Raw genomic sequence first — 13,172 nt, 5'->3', positions numbered from 1 at the left:
GAAGAGAGATATGGTACAGCTGATGGCACCGTTCTGCAGAGCTGAAAGGAACTTGTGAAACTCAAACCCCCCTTTTATCAGCAGTCTGCTGTGTTGTTGTGGCTGCTGCTGCTGTTGTTATTGCTGTTGATCTTATTGTTCTGTGGTGTGCTACCCCACCCTGGTATGAGGGAGATATATTCTTGTTTCCAGTGAGCTATTCAAGTCTGCCACAGTGATGCTTGATACAGATGACGCTTGGAGCGGTGTGGGTTTCAGGTAGAGGTAGAAAGAGAGCAGGAATGTTTTGCTCAGCTAGAGAAACTGTCAGATCGCCTGGTTGCAAACTTGAAAGGGAACACGGAGCAAGAACATGTTATTACATTTTCTCATCACCAAAGCCATAAGAATTATATTACACATGAGTAAACTATGTCAAGGGTCGCCAATGAATAATATGAAATTTTTTTTATATTTTAAAGGTCTTTCTTGAAATCCAGTGTATTAAAAAAAAGAGTGTTTTTCATTGTGCACTATTCATTGTTTTCTCTACCAGTTCCTGTTTATTTGTACTATACTTAAAAGAAAAAAAATGACAATTCAGCTCATGATATTTTATCACCATGAACGATTCTTAAGTTTGGGAAGCTACATTAAGCTAAAGCTATGAGACATTAAGAATTAAAAAGAATTAAATGAATAAATAAGATCACATTCAGTGATAGTGCCCATTAAAACAATGGCAGGTGTGATTTAGTAGGATTTTATTGTGAATAATTTGAATCACAGGTTCCTATATTTGCCATTTTTTAATTTCATTTAATTTCCCACAAATAAGAACTAGTACAAGATAAATTAATATAGCACAATATATAGACAGAATTGGTCTCCTTAAAATGAATGAACACAGTACTAAACACAGCAGAAAGTACTGAAAAATATTTCTGTTGATGCTGTTGTGGTGCAATTAAATAGTCTCCTTCATATTACTGCCCAGCGTCAGCTGGGATAGACTCCAGCCCCCCACGATCCTGAACTGGATAAATGGTTGAGAAAATGGATGGATGAATGGAAAATTAGGAAATTCAAAAAGACCTATGCCAACTGCAGAAAAAATGAAGCTATCATATCAGCACTAGACGTGAATCCTGGAAAGATCAGGGCATCAGATCTATCAAACTGTTTGTACAAAGTCAGAAAAAAGTCCTGTGTGAATGATAATAATAATAATAATGTGAAACAATCCTGACTGTACAGTCAAAACCTTAAATCAAGCACGATTTAACATCTTTATCATCAAACATTTCCTCAGCAAATTTATTGGATTCTCCTTATTACATTTGAAGGGCAACTTCACCTAGCAGTCTCACTGTGCCCTAGCTGATATCCAGAAGGAGGCACTCACATTCACATGTATAGGCTCTATACCACTAAACTTTAGCCAGTCAGAAAGCTGGATTTTTCTAATTAATCTTCCTGGTGCCCTGGCATTAGACAGAGCATTCATCTTCTTTACATCTTTTACATTATGCATCTCCTATTCCACCGTGTTGTGGAATGAAATGGCTACTAGCAAGAACCTATCGCCAGAACTGATGGAAAGTGGCAGGAAGAGGAAAACGAGTTTATTGGAAATGACACTGTTGATCTTCAACGTGAGTCATTTGACTGGTAGGGGGCGGGTGAGGCGCGAGGAGGAGTGGAGGGTGAGAGCATCACCTGGGCCTCAACAGATGTGACGCCTCCTGTACCTGCCAGGCCCCATTAGACGCAGCTGTTCTAAAAATAAAGCACCAGGGCTTCCTTTTTGCAGCGGGGAAATCGGATCCTGTTCCATTCCTGTAAAGTTCAAATGAGACACATGCCTGCTAGCCGCTTGGCCACACAAATGAGCACCTGCATAATCAATAAGGCTACGGTAGCTGGTCTCCACTGCTGGTGTTGTAGCAATGGTGCCAGTTCATGTTCCTATAGTCACGCCTTGCACAGTAGGATTTCTTAAACCCACCAGCTGAGTCTGATTTTTTTTACTGTTCATTAATGTGTCTCCCCTGTTGGACCTCTAGGGTCGGAAATGAGAGACAGCCCTGAGGAGATCACCACAACGACTTACATCAACTGAAATTTAGCAATGACCAAAAGGCGTAAAGACGTCTATGGTTCTGGGAATCAGTCAGTCATTGCTGAACAGGTGGTAGAGAGTGAAATGGGGTCAACCCCTGTCAATGGCACCAAAGGTGAAAGTGGTACACGTCCAAGAGACTTTGCCATGTGTGTCCCCTCCATCTTTCAGGTTTTTACTGAGGTGTCACTGTTACAACTTAAATGGGCAGAGTGCAGTTTTACAGGCCTCCTGCAGTGTGTTAATGTTTTGGGACAAAAGTCTCATCTCGGCCCTGGCCCGAGGAGATCTAATGGCGGCTTTACAAGGCTAATTAACAAGCCATGAGCGAGGTAATGAACTTTCCAAATGTGCTGGCAAACGCAAAAATAAATTACACCCCAGTGAAGGCATTAAAGGAAGTGTGAGTGTACTTCTGAGCCTTCCTTTGGGAGAGCCACAGTGAGAAAATGAATTTGGAGCTGCTATCTTTTCATTGCCTGACCTAAGTGTGTCTCAGTCGGCCCACTGCATGCCCTGGCCAGTGTATAGATTGCTATTAATTAGTCCACTTTGCACCTGTCTCCAAAGCAGCTCTTATTGGATTTTGCAAGTTCCCACTCATCTCCTATGGCCACTCGCAAGCCTTAAATTGGCATTTTATGAATATGAATAAATATCTCGTAATGCACCCTCTGCACAAGGAGATGATTCCATGACTCTAAATGAGTCCAATGAGTTATCTGTTAAAAGGGGCAAGCGGAGGAAAAAAAAATACTCCTGTGTAGTAGTCATGTATTTGCATTAAGAGGGTCAAGGACTTTCCTATGGAATTGACTGAGATGACAAAAGTGGGGGGAAAAAATCATTACACTGACTGACCTCTTTGTATTATCTCTCATTGAGAGTGGCTCATCTTATCCTTCTAACGGAGATGAGCCACACAGCTGGAGAACATTTGTGCTCTACAACACTTCTCTGCTCTTCTATGAAGAGACCTTTGTAATCTGTTCTTTAAACAACTACTTTAATATCTTGTACAAATCCATGCATTGTTATTAAGACATGTATTTACATAATTTAAATCACATTTAAATAATATTAAAACACGTCTTAAATGGAAAACTAGATTCACAGATACATATTTAGCACTTTTCCACATGCTTGTTAGCATTCTTGCCCTTTTGGCGTATGTGTATACTTGTTGTCATGTGATCAGAGGTAAATTGATGTTTAAATGAGTCCACTATGAGTGCTTACTTGTGTCCTCTAACACACACTGTCATTCCATACATTTCTGTTTTCCTTTTTCACCCCAACACTTGACTGGAAGTGGGAGCAATTGTGTGGAAAATGGCTCCATGTCAGTCTCCAGCCATGTCCACAGTAAGGTGGCATGTGGACAGCTCCATTTCATGAATGCAAATAAAAAGGGAGATGAAAAAAAGTTATCAAAACACTACTGACATCTGACAATTGCTTGTCTCAGGAAGCCTTTTCATTTCAGCACCCGGTATATTAAAAATTAATGGATTTTGCACAGATGCCATATGCTGTCAGGACTGATGCTTCTCTCTCAGGAATAAAGTGCTACTTGTGTTGTAGGCTGCAGTATATGCATATAGATTTTGTCTTTTCCCCCTTTGTCTCTGTTGCTCTCCGTATATATTTCTCTTTACCCTTTATTGTCATCCCTCACCCTTGCCTGTCTCCCCAGGCAAAGAATCAGTTGCTCTGAAGTCTACTTTTCAAAAGTTTCTGCTTTTGTTTGCCAATAACGTGAATATTCTCTTTAAAGAATTACTCTCTTGCTCCTGTGTAGTGGTAAATATTTCTTTTTTTTCCACAGTTCTATCACTTATTGCCCGTTGGCAGTATAGTCAGGGAAGCTTGCTAGTTGTAAGTGTTCAGAAAGCACGGACAGCTGCATCCAACGATAAAAGATGCATGCTAGTCCGCTGGGTGCATTTCAAATGCAGAGTAATGTTCCAGGCAGCACAACAAAGAAGTTGTGCTTCTTATGGACTCATTAGAAAAGCCTGATGCTGGTACGCTGCTGCCTGGGAGGCCTGCCACCAGACACGCTCGCATATGTAGGCGTGCAGACTGGGTGCACAAAATGTTGGGAACTGCTGCTTAGTATAGAGTTAGACTTGGTTTGTAATCATCTGTGTATTTCCCTGTTGTGTAAATGCTACTGGGGCATGCCTGAAATCAAAATTGGCCATTTGCTTTCAGAATAAGCATTTTAGATTATTAACATTAAATATTTATAGAACATGGAGGGAAAAAAATCCTAAATAGTGACTTGTTAGATACATTCACTGTTGTTAAAGGTACCATTTTCTTATGTAGCGGTGTTTTAACTCTCTAATAATACTTTTATACCCTTAAAAGACTGAATTTCCCTTGAAGTTACATAAGGGACTAATACAAATTCACCTTCTACAACTTTTCTAGTTACTTAGTAGACCTGTTATTAAAGAAAAATGTATAACTTGCAATCTTATAGAGATAAATCAACGTAAGTAAATAGGCATGAATTTTTAAAAAATACAGGCGAAATTGCTACACATCTTAGAGCTACAGCTAGATCTTCCTATAACATGCTGCCAGGCGATATAAGGCAATGTAACTTCCCCCACCCAAGATTACAATTACTAGTCTTGCTGACATTCCAAATGTTTTTCAGTGTTATGGATATACTTGCATTTTAATAACTTTGCCTTGCCCTCTTCTGGATTTCTTGTTATGGCCGTTCATCCAGGTCCCGAAGCAGCAAAGAAGCCCCAGACCATCTTATTACCGCCACAATGTTTGAGTTGGTTTGGTGTTCTTTTTATGAAACCCTGGGTTAGTTTTATGCTAGACCTACTGTAACCAGACACAAACCTTACAAAAAGTTCAGCTTTTGTTTCATTAGTCATCAGAAGATTTTTCCAAAACTCTTCGAGCTCATGAAGATCATGATGTGTTTTGGCAATTGTGACAAATGTTTGTGTTTTTTGTCAATTCTTTAGATGTTGTTATGGATTCTTTTGTGACCTCCTAGATGGGCCGTCAGTGCAGTCTTGGAGTAATTCCTGGGAAGGTTCACCACTGTTCTGAGTTTTCTCTATTTGTTCATAATGGCTCTCACCGTGGTTCACTGGAGCCCCAAAGCCTTAGAAATGGCTTTGTGACCCCAGATGTCAATGACTTTCTTTCTCAGCTTTTTGTTTTAGATTGTGGCTTGATGTGTTTTTTGGGGTCTTTTTTTTTAGATCTTTTAACCTACTTCAATTTGTCAGACGGGTTTTATTTAAGTGCCTTTTTGATTCAAGAGATCTGGCAATAAATGGGCCTAAGAGTAGCTGGGGAAAATGAACTCAGCCATGATTAAAATGTGGTTAATTGCAGTTAATTCATGATTTAACAAGGGGGGGGGGGGGGGGGGGGGGCAATTACTTTTTCACATAGGTCACTTAGCGATGGTGGTGACTCTCAATGTGGACCCAGTGAAAACCTAGTGAGAATCACTAAGTAATCAAATCAATAGGTGAAATCAATGATAGAATCAGAATTGCTAAATTCTGATCAGTTCTCATTCCTATTGTGCCACATAATATCATTAAGGAATTACATAAGATACTTTGCATTTAGAGGAACAAATTCAATTAGTTAAAAAAAATTATATACAAAATTAAAATTAATTTAGAAAAAAAAGAAGAAAAAAAGTGTTTTGTAATACCATAAAACGTGGAGGTCTGGAAATTTTAGATTTTAGCTGCTAAATAACTTATTTTAAATTAAAATGATTAATGAGTACCCAAAAAACAAGCAAAGTATTGAGTATTTTCTCCTGTTTAATGTGGTTGAAGGTATTAGATACTTCTAAAATGTTATTTCTCTGTTGTTAAGAGTCAAATTAGGTTGGCAAGGTTGCATAAACAAACACTAAAAACTTGGTTATTTTGCTTACAAGCACAACTTCTCCGTACACAGGTACTTAATATGTAGTTATGACAAAACAAAAAACTACATGCTGTATATCATAAAATCTAATATGTGTTAAAGTTGACTTTTAACTCCTGCAGGTGCCTGATTTATCTCTGTAGATAGGAAAACTTTAGGCTAGTAATTGATTTTCTCTAATAATGTTGCTTTTGTTGATGTCAATACCTGGGGTTTTCCAGACTGTTCCACAAAATCACCTAGTAGTGCTTTGTATTCCTCCAAATGTCACTTATATGTCCAGTCATTGCAGAAGAATCAGATTATTTATGTAGGTGGCATAACCCAGAGTTACACTGAAAGTCTGAGGTGTATAACAGGAACAGCACAGTCCCTTGTAGAGCTGCTGTACTACACATCACTAAATCAGACAAAACACTGGCCAGTCTCACATACTGGGGCCTGTCTGTCAGGTAGTCAGTAATCCACAAGATGTGGGGAAGGTTGCTTGACATTTCATGTAGCTTCTCCCTCAGTAGCTGCTACTGTAGGAGAAGATACAAAAGTTACATAAAATGTGTTGAACACACACACACACACACACACACACACACACACACACACACACACACACACACACACACACACACACACACACACACACACACACATATATACGCTTCTTCTGGGCTATATTCTCAGCAGCATATTAAACATATCAGGTCCCCATAAGGAGAATCATGTGCTAACAGCTGTCTAAATGACTCGGGTAAAGTTTGTAGCATGCATGCTTGTTGTTTTTGTCTGCTTCCATTTGTCTTTGCACTAGGATGATGTCGGTGTAAATGTGCAGTCATATTTGTTGTGTTCCCACTAGTGCTGTCAGCGTTAATCTCGTTGAAATTACGTTAACGCCATAACGCGGCAAATCTCCGTTAACAAGTTACCGCGGATCGCCCCGTGCGTGAGGCTGGACGATGTCAACACGTTAACAAGCTAACTGCGCTAACGCACTAGTTCCCATCAATTGAGCATTGCGTGGCACATCCGACATACTGTTTTACTTTTGTCCATGACTCGCTTACTATCAGGGTCATGCTTCACATGAAAACCAAGATAGTTCCAAACGCCAGTTCTGAATGAGGGTGAGTGTGTGTGTGTGTGTGTGTGTGTGTATGTGTGTGTGTGTATTACCTTGCCTGTGACATAGATCCAGTAATGTTGCTACCTAAGCCTTCCTCTTAATGTGAGTGAGAGATACATAACTGAAGCCCATGTTGACGTGGATGTTTGGGCCATTAAGGAATCAAGATATACTGATAAAAAGTAGACTACTGGAAGAACGCAAACATGTACAAGGACTGTCAATATGGACTTGATAGAATGCTAGCATGCCAGCTGATCCAGTGAGACAGGTTATAAGGAACACATGTGGGAACAACGAATGAGCAGAGAATTAACACTGACACTTAAAATACCAAGAAACACTTGGAAGCTCAGTGTAATATTATCATTCAATGAATGTTAATATCAGAGCTGGAGATCCAGGGGCTACAGTGCAGTGGGAACAACAGACAGCTTAGTAGAAGAGAGCAGTGGAAGTGAACTAGATGATGCCCAGCCCCTTGCAATGACAGATGCATCTACTGAGCTGAGGATGAAGATCATTGCAGAATTCAAAGCTATCAACTCAAGCTCAAAATATCCACCCAACTAAGAGTACAACACCCCTGTCTCACTAACAAAGTCCCATCAGAGGAAAAACTTGCAGATGTGAATACTCCCCTATGCACCATCTCCACTACCAGTATCAGTGAAACCAATGGAGCTCATATATTCGTCTCCCACGGTAATCCTAGGAGCACTTGGAGCACTTACACTTATTAAGGATGTATGTAGGAGAAAGCAACCATAGAGGGAAAAAAAAGGCTGCATGCCAAAATCAGGAAAGGCTGGAAGAATGTTAGAGGGTTAACTGAGGTGAAGAAAGCCACCATGAGTGACAGATCCCTAATGAAAAAAGAGGTAGCACACGATTCTACAATGGAGGCTCTAGAAACTACCAAACAAAGGCTCAAAGTCCACTAGACGGAAGAGATTCACCAGAAAAGAAGAGGCCAAGAGAATAAATGACCTGTTCTCCAAAGAGCCATCCAGGGTGTATTCTCAGCTATAAGGGAATAACATAACAAGTGTAGACCCACCCACCAGTACTGTTGAAACTGTATAAGCAATACAGAAAGAAAATCTGTGCGAAAGAGATGGCACACAACACTAACACCAAGTGGCTGGTGGATCTAAGAGCAGACTTAAGAGCACACCACAACAACCTGCCAGAACAAGAGCCAGTCCACATAACAAAGAATCCTGATCCAAAGGATCCCAACAAGGGCATGATACCATCAAACTGGCCATTTAATTGTCTCTGTACAATATGGAAGCTCCGCATTGACCAGGCTGAGTTGGCACTTGAGTCAATTGGCCACCCACCAAAGTTTGCTGCCCCCCACGTCCACGGATAAAACTGTTTTGCATAAATGTGATGGCGAATGATTATTTTTGTTTTGTACCTGCAAATAGTTGGTTTTGAAAAAAAGGAAGGTATCTGTGTGGTATTTGAAATTTCAAAAATCTTATTTCCAGTGAAAGGACTACTGACCTAATTACTTGGTAATATTTGTTTACCATATTATTTACACGTATTTGATCCATATCATGTTGCAGAATTGGGCTGGTGCCAATCCCTGGACAGATCACTGGTGCATCTCATGGGCAACATAGAGACAGGCAACAGTTCACAATCTTACAATATATAATTGTTACTTGTCTTTCTTCATTAAGTTTGCTGTTAAAGTTAACTCCATTCTAGGAAAGTGAATCTTAAGCTACTTCTGCTCAGCTCTGCTGAGAATCATTACAGCGATGGTTGGGACTTCCAGTCAAGGAAATTAACTACGTACATAATTAACTATGTACATATTTATCTTCTTTCTGTCTCTTTGCCATATTCTTCAAGTAACCTATATTTGACAACAGCATAATAAAACTGGAAATTCTGTTTTTGGTGTGCCACCCCAGTGTTTTTGGGGACCCCTATAAGGCCACCCATATGAAAGGAATTCTGGAGGAGCTCCTGCCTGGATTGACTACAGGAAAGCCTACGACACAATCCCCATACATGGATACTTTAGAGGCTTGGGACTGTACAAGGCTAATGCACTGATAACATTCACCAGGACCTTAATGGGACTGTGGAAGACAACACTGGAGGCTAACTCTAGAGCAATTGCACAAGTTATCATTAAGTATGAATACAGATATAGATTCAGGAGTGGAGTAACCATAACCCAAATCCGGTACATGACCCATGCTTTACACCAGAAGTGAGACAGTCATCAACTCACTGATGCACCTCACCAGGCAGGATCAGTGATATATGGACACACCTGAAGCCCATACATTTCTCTTAACTAACTTTAGGACATAATAATCTTTAAGGTAAGGTTATGTTAGACTAGATGTAATTTCCTGTATTATTATATTGCAAGAAATTTAAATATTTAATGTGTGAATATCAATATATGAATCATATTCTGATTGTACATTAAGATTTTTGTCAGACTTCTAATCAGCAGAAAAATTTGGGGTTTGGGGATTTTGCATAAAGGGATATACATAAAGTATTAATATATAGAATGTCAACAACCTGAAAATGATTCATTTCACCTTTCACATTTCAATGTTGATGATGTGTATGGAAAAAATGTCTTTCTGAGGTTTTTGTTTGATGGGATTTGATCATATTTCTATGTCAGCATTAGGGTTAAATGTATTTAGTTGTTTTTTGTTTTGGTTTGCCTATTTGATATGCCTATCTTAAGATTAACTTGGACCAAATCTAACAGCCTAAGCACAGCCCAATTTTCAGAAACCATAAAAACATCCATGGATATCTGGCACTTAATGGGAAAAACTCAAAAATAAATTGAACAGCCAAAAATAGCAATCCCACATGAGGCTTGAATTTCTCCTCTTTGGGCATATTTCTTAATTTAACAACATAATATTCTGAAATGGTACTCTCCACATTGGAAAACGATGCTAAATGGATACCCAGTATGTCACAAATATCACAACAAACATTTCTAACCAAGCATCGGTGTCTGTTGAGATAGGGAATATGCATGCGTTTACTTCAAAGGCCTCATTCTATTTCTGACACGTTTCATTCCTACCCGGTTACCAGACATAGTTAGACCCCATTCCAGAGCAAAATAATGTGGAACCACACACTAAACCTCTCTGCTGTTGGTCCCTATTTGATGTGTACAAGTGGATTATCCAGTATAGTGAGGTACTAAATGGAATAATCAGGGGAGAACAAACATCTAAATTGTCAGCATATCAGGCATGATGGTACATGATACAGGCTTTGTATTTGTGAACACATTACTTATGCCACTGGAGCTGTCACATCTATTTAACTGATGGGGGTAGGGAGGGTAGCTTTAAATGCCATTATGCATGTTCAAAAAATAACACAGAACGATCAAGAAAACCTGAGAGAAATTAACTGTATGCAGTATCCTAAAAGCTAGGCCATTCAGTTGGTGCCTTGAAACCTAAAATTAAAACAGAATAACTGACTTTGATGGAAATCCCACACATTAACTGCTAACAGGAATCTTTTTTTTGGCACAATTCTTTCCAGAGGCACAGGGGGATCTTTTGGGTTCATTTGCATGTAAAGTGGTGCATGTTCCGTCTGTGGGTTTGAGGTGCCTCCAGACTCCCCCTCCCTTGTAGCCTGCCCGACTGACTCAGTGAGCAGCCCTCACTCTTCCCAACCTGCTGGGCTGGGGCACAACAGCGCAGCACAAAATATCTTAAGGTCCTGTCAATCTCTCCACTGGCCAACTGAGGACAGCCTTCTGAAGAGCAGCAGGTTGGCAAAGACAAACACGAGCCATTCACAAAGACTCCCCTCAGCCAGACAGACAAAAGGCATGGACAAGATATTAAAAAGGTTCACATAGGGTTGCTGAGTATTAAGTGCAGGGGTGGAAATTATTCTGACACTGTATAAGTTTCCAATATGAGAAAAGTATGGAGAGCTAAGATGTGTAGACAAATGTACTGAGTGGCACTTTGTGAAAAAGTCGATGTTGATGGATGTTGATGGAGGTTGCTGGGCATTTCAAGAGAGTGTTGAAACCATCTTATCAGAGTTAATAAAAGGAGAGGGTGTCGCTGGATGACCCATCATCTTTCTTCTCATCAGTGTGGTCTCCAGTCTCACAGCAGTGGCTAGAGGAGTGGGACCTGGCTCGAAGATTGTGTTTAGATAATGGCCATCTCCAATCATAGATAATCTGGCCCCATCTTTTCTTCACAGACACAGCAGCAGACAAGGTCAGGGGGAAAAAGATTCCTGGCGAGGCAAGGCGGAGATAGGGATGGGGCGGCTCTGAGATGATTTACTGCTGAGATTCACTCAGCTGCCTCCATCACCCTCCGTTAACTTTCTCATCCTGTCGTCTCTTCCCCTCTTGCTCTTTTTGTCTTCCATCTCTCACTCTCTTGCATTTCTCTGTGGGCCTTGTACTGAATCCCCATTTCTGTATCACTTGCTTCTTCTCCTACTTTACTCTGTTTTGCAAATGGTAGATGGACAAAGAAAGGGTAAAGTGGTTATATGGAAAGATCTATTGTAGAGATGCATTTTTCATTTTGGATTTTAAGTCAATTTTCTTAGGTTTCAAGTGCCTTTTCCTCCAATGACCACAGACCAATTGACAAAAAAACAAACAAACAAAAAAACAGGGTGCCGAGTACATTCAAAGTACACTGAGTAAATGTTAAATTGTCATAGTTGTCATAAGAGACATATTAAAAGGCAGCTAAGCTCCCCTACAATGCTAAGTTCTTTCTTGAAAATCTAAGGAAAATATAAAGTAGGCATGAGCCATTGTAATAGACAGCCAGAGAATGTGCTCTATGATCCACAGCGGTAGCCTATTGGCACTATGGTGTGGTGCTATGGCCCCCTACCAGCCATTCTTTGAGCACTGATTTTTATTTCTCCTCCTGACACTCCCATATCCCCAGGGAGAGGACGTCTCTCAGGGACACTGTGCACAAAAGAAGTGCTACCAGAGTCTCCAAATGGAGTAATGGGCCCTAATGTCTGCACAGGCACGTAATCGAGACCCTTCCACAAGTTCCCATGACAGATAATTGCTGATGTCTTGGTAGTGATAAATGTGACTCCATTCTAGAGGTGCAAATGTCCTGGTTCAGCCCTGGATTTGACAGTCTAAAGGCCCCACTGGGATTGGTGTACCTGACTGGTCCTGAGCCTTCCACAGATGACTCCCTCGCTACTTTCTCACTTTTAGTCAGCCCTAGCAGGGCTGTCTATTTTCCTTTAACCACAAGCCTTCATAGTAAATCTCATTTCATTGTCAGCCATGACTGTGGTTTACTTCCCTGGCCTGTCTGCTGACTTCCTGTTGCCATTAACGCTCAATATCTCTGTTGGGGCCTGTCTGCTCAGTCTTATTTCATTCTGTGCTGTGTCCTATCCTGTCCTCCTATATAGAAAGTTCATCTGACAGACTAGCAGGGGCAGCGTAAAAGCCTTCTGTATTTCATTCAGACTACCTGTTCATCTCCCTTCTCTTTCTGCAGAGAAAAGGGTAGTAATTGATATTGGGACCCATCCATCCTCCCCTCTTAAGCCGAGAGATCCAATTTATCTTGGTAAGAATGCCGATTGGCTCTCTCCCAGGCCTTGTCGGTCAGACTTTTCCTGTTTTTAGATGGCCGTTAATTAAAGTGCTGCCATGACAAAAATAAGATCTGCATGGGGGGGGGGGGGGGGGGGGGGTGTATGGCAATTGAAATGGCCCATCAGACTAACACTTGACCACATAAATCAGCAAAGTGACTCAGTGTAAACTGACCTAGGCAGTCTAAATCACCACTCTGAAATGAAAGCACGGGGCTGACACAGACCTGTTCGGTTAGATCAAATTCAGCCCACATAAATCTTTTTTTTTAACTTAATCTGCATTATTTTCAGTGATGTTAGTCAAAAGTGACATTAGAATGATCTAGTCAATCACCATGAAAGTCAAATTAGCGATGATAGGAAGCT

General features: G+C 40.5%; 1 protein-coding gene across 12 annotated transcripts in view; it reads right to left on the bottom strand.

Moving 5' to 3' along the window:
- The window catches only part of celf6 (CUGBP Elav-like family member 6), a 147,117-nt gene that overhangs the window by 34,919 nt on the left and 99,026 nt on the right, over positions 1–13,172 (bottom strand). The gene's annotated exons all lie outside the window — the stretch shown is intronic.

This window comes from Astatotilapia calliptera, chromosome 1 (genome assembly GCF_964374335.1).
Source record: "Astatotilapia calliptera chromosome 1, fAstCal68.1, whole genome shotgun sequence".
In the NCBI taxonomy this organism is placed as follows: domain Eukaryota; kingdom Metazoa; phylum Chordata; class Actinopteri; order Cichliformes; family Cichlidae; genus Astatotilapia; species Astatotilapia calliptera.
Note: the sequence above shows the minus strand (reverse complement) of the source record. Positions and strands in the feature narration are given on the sequence as shown.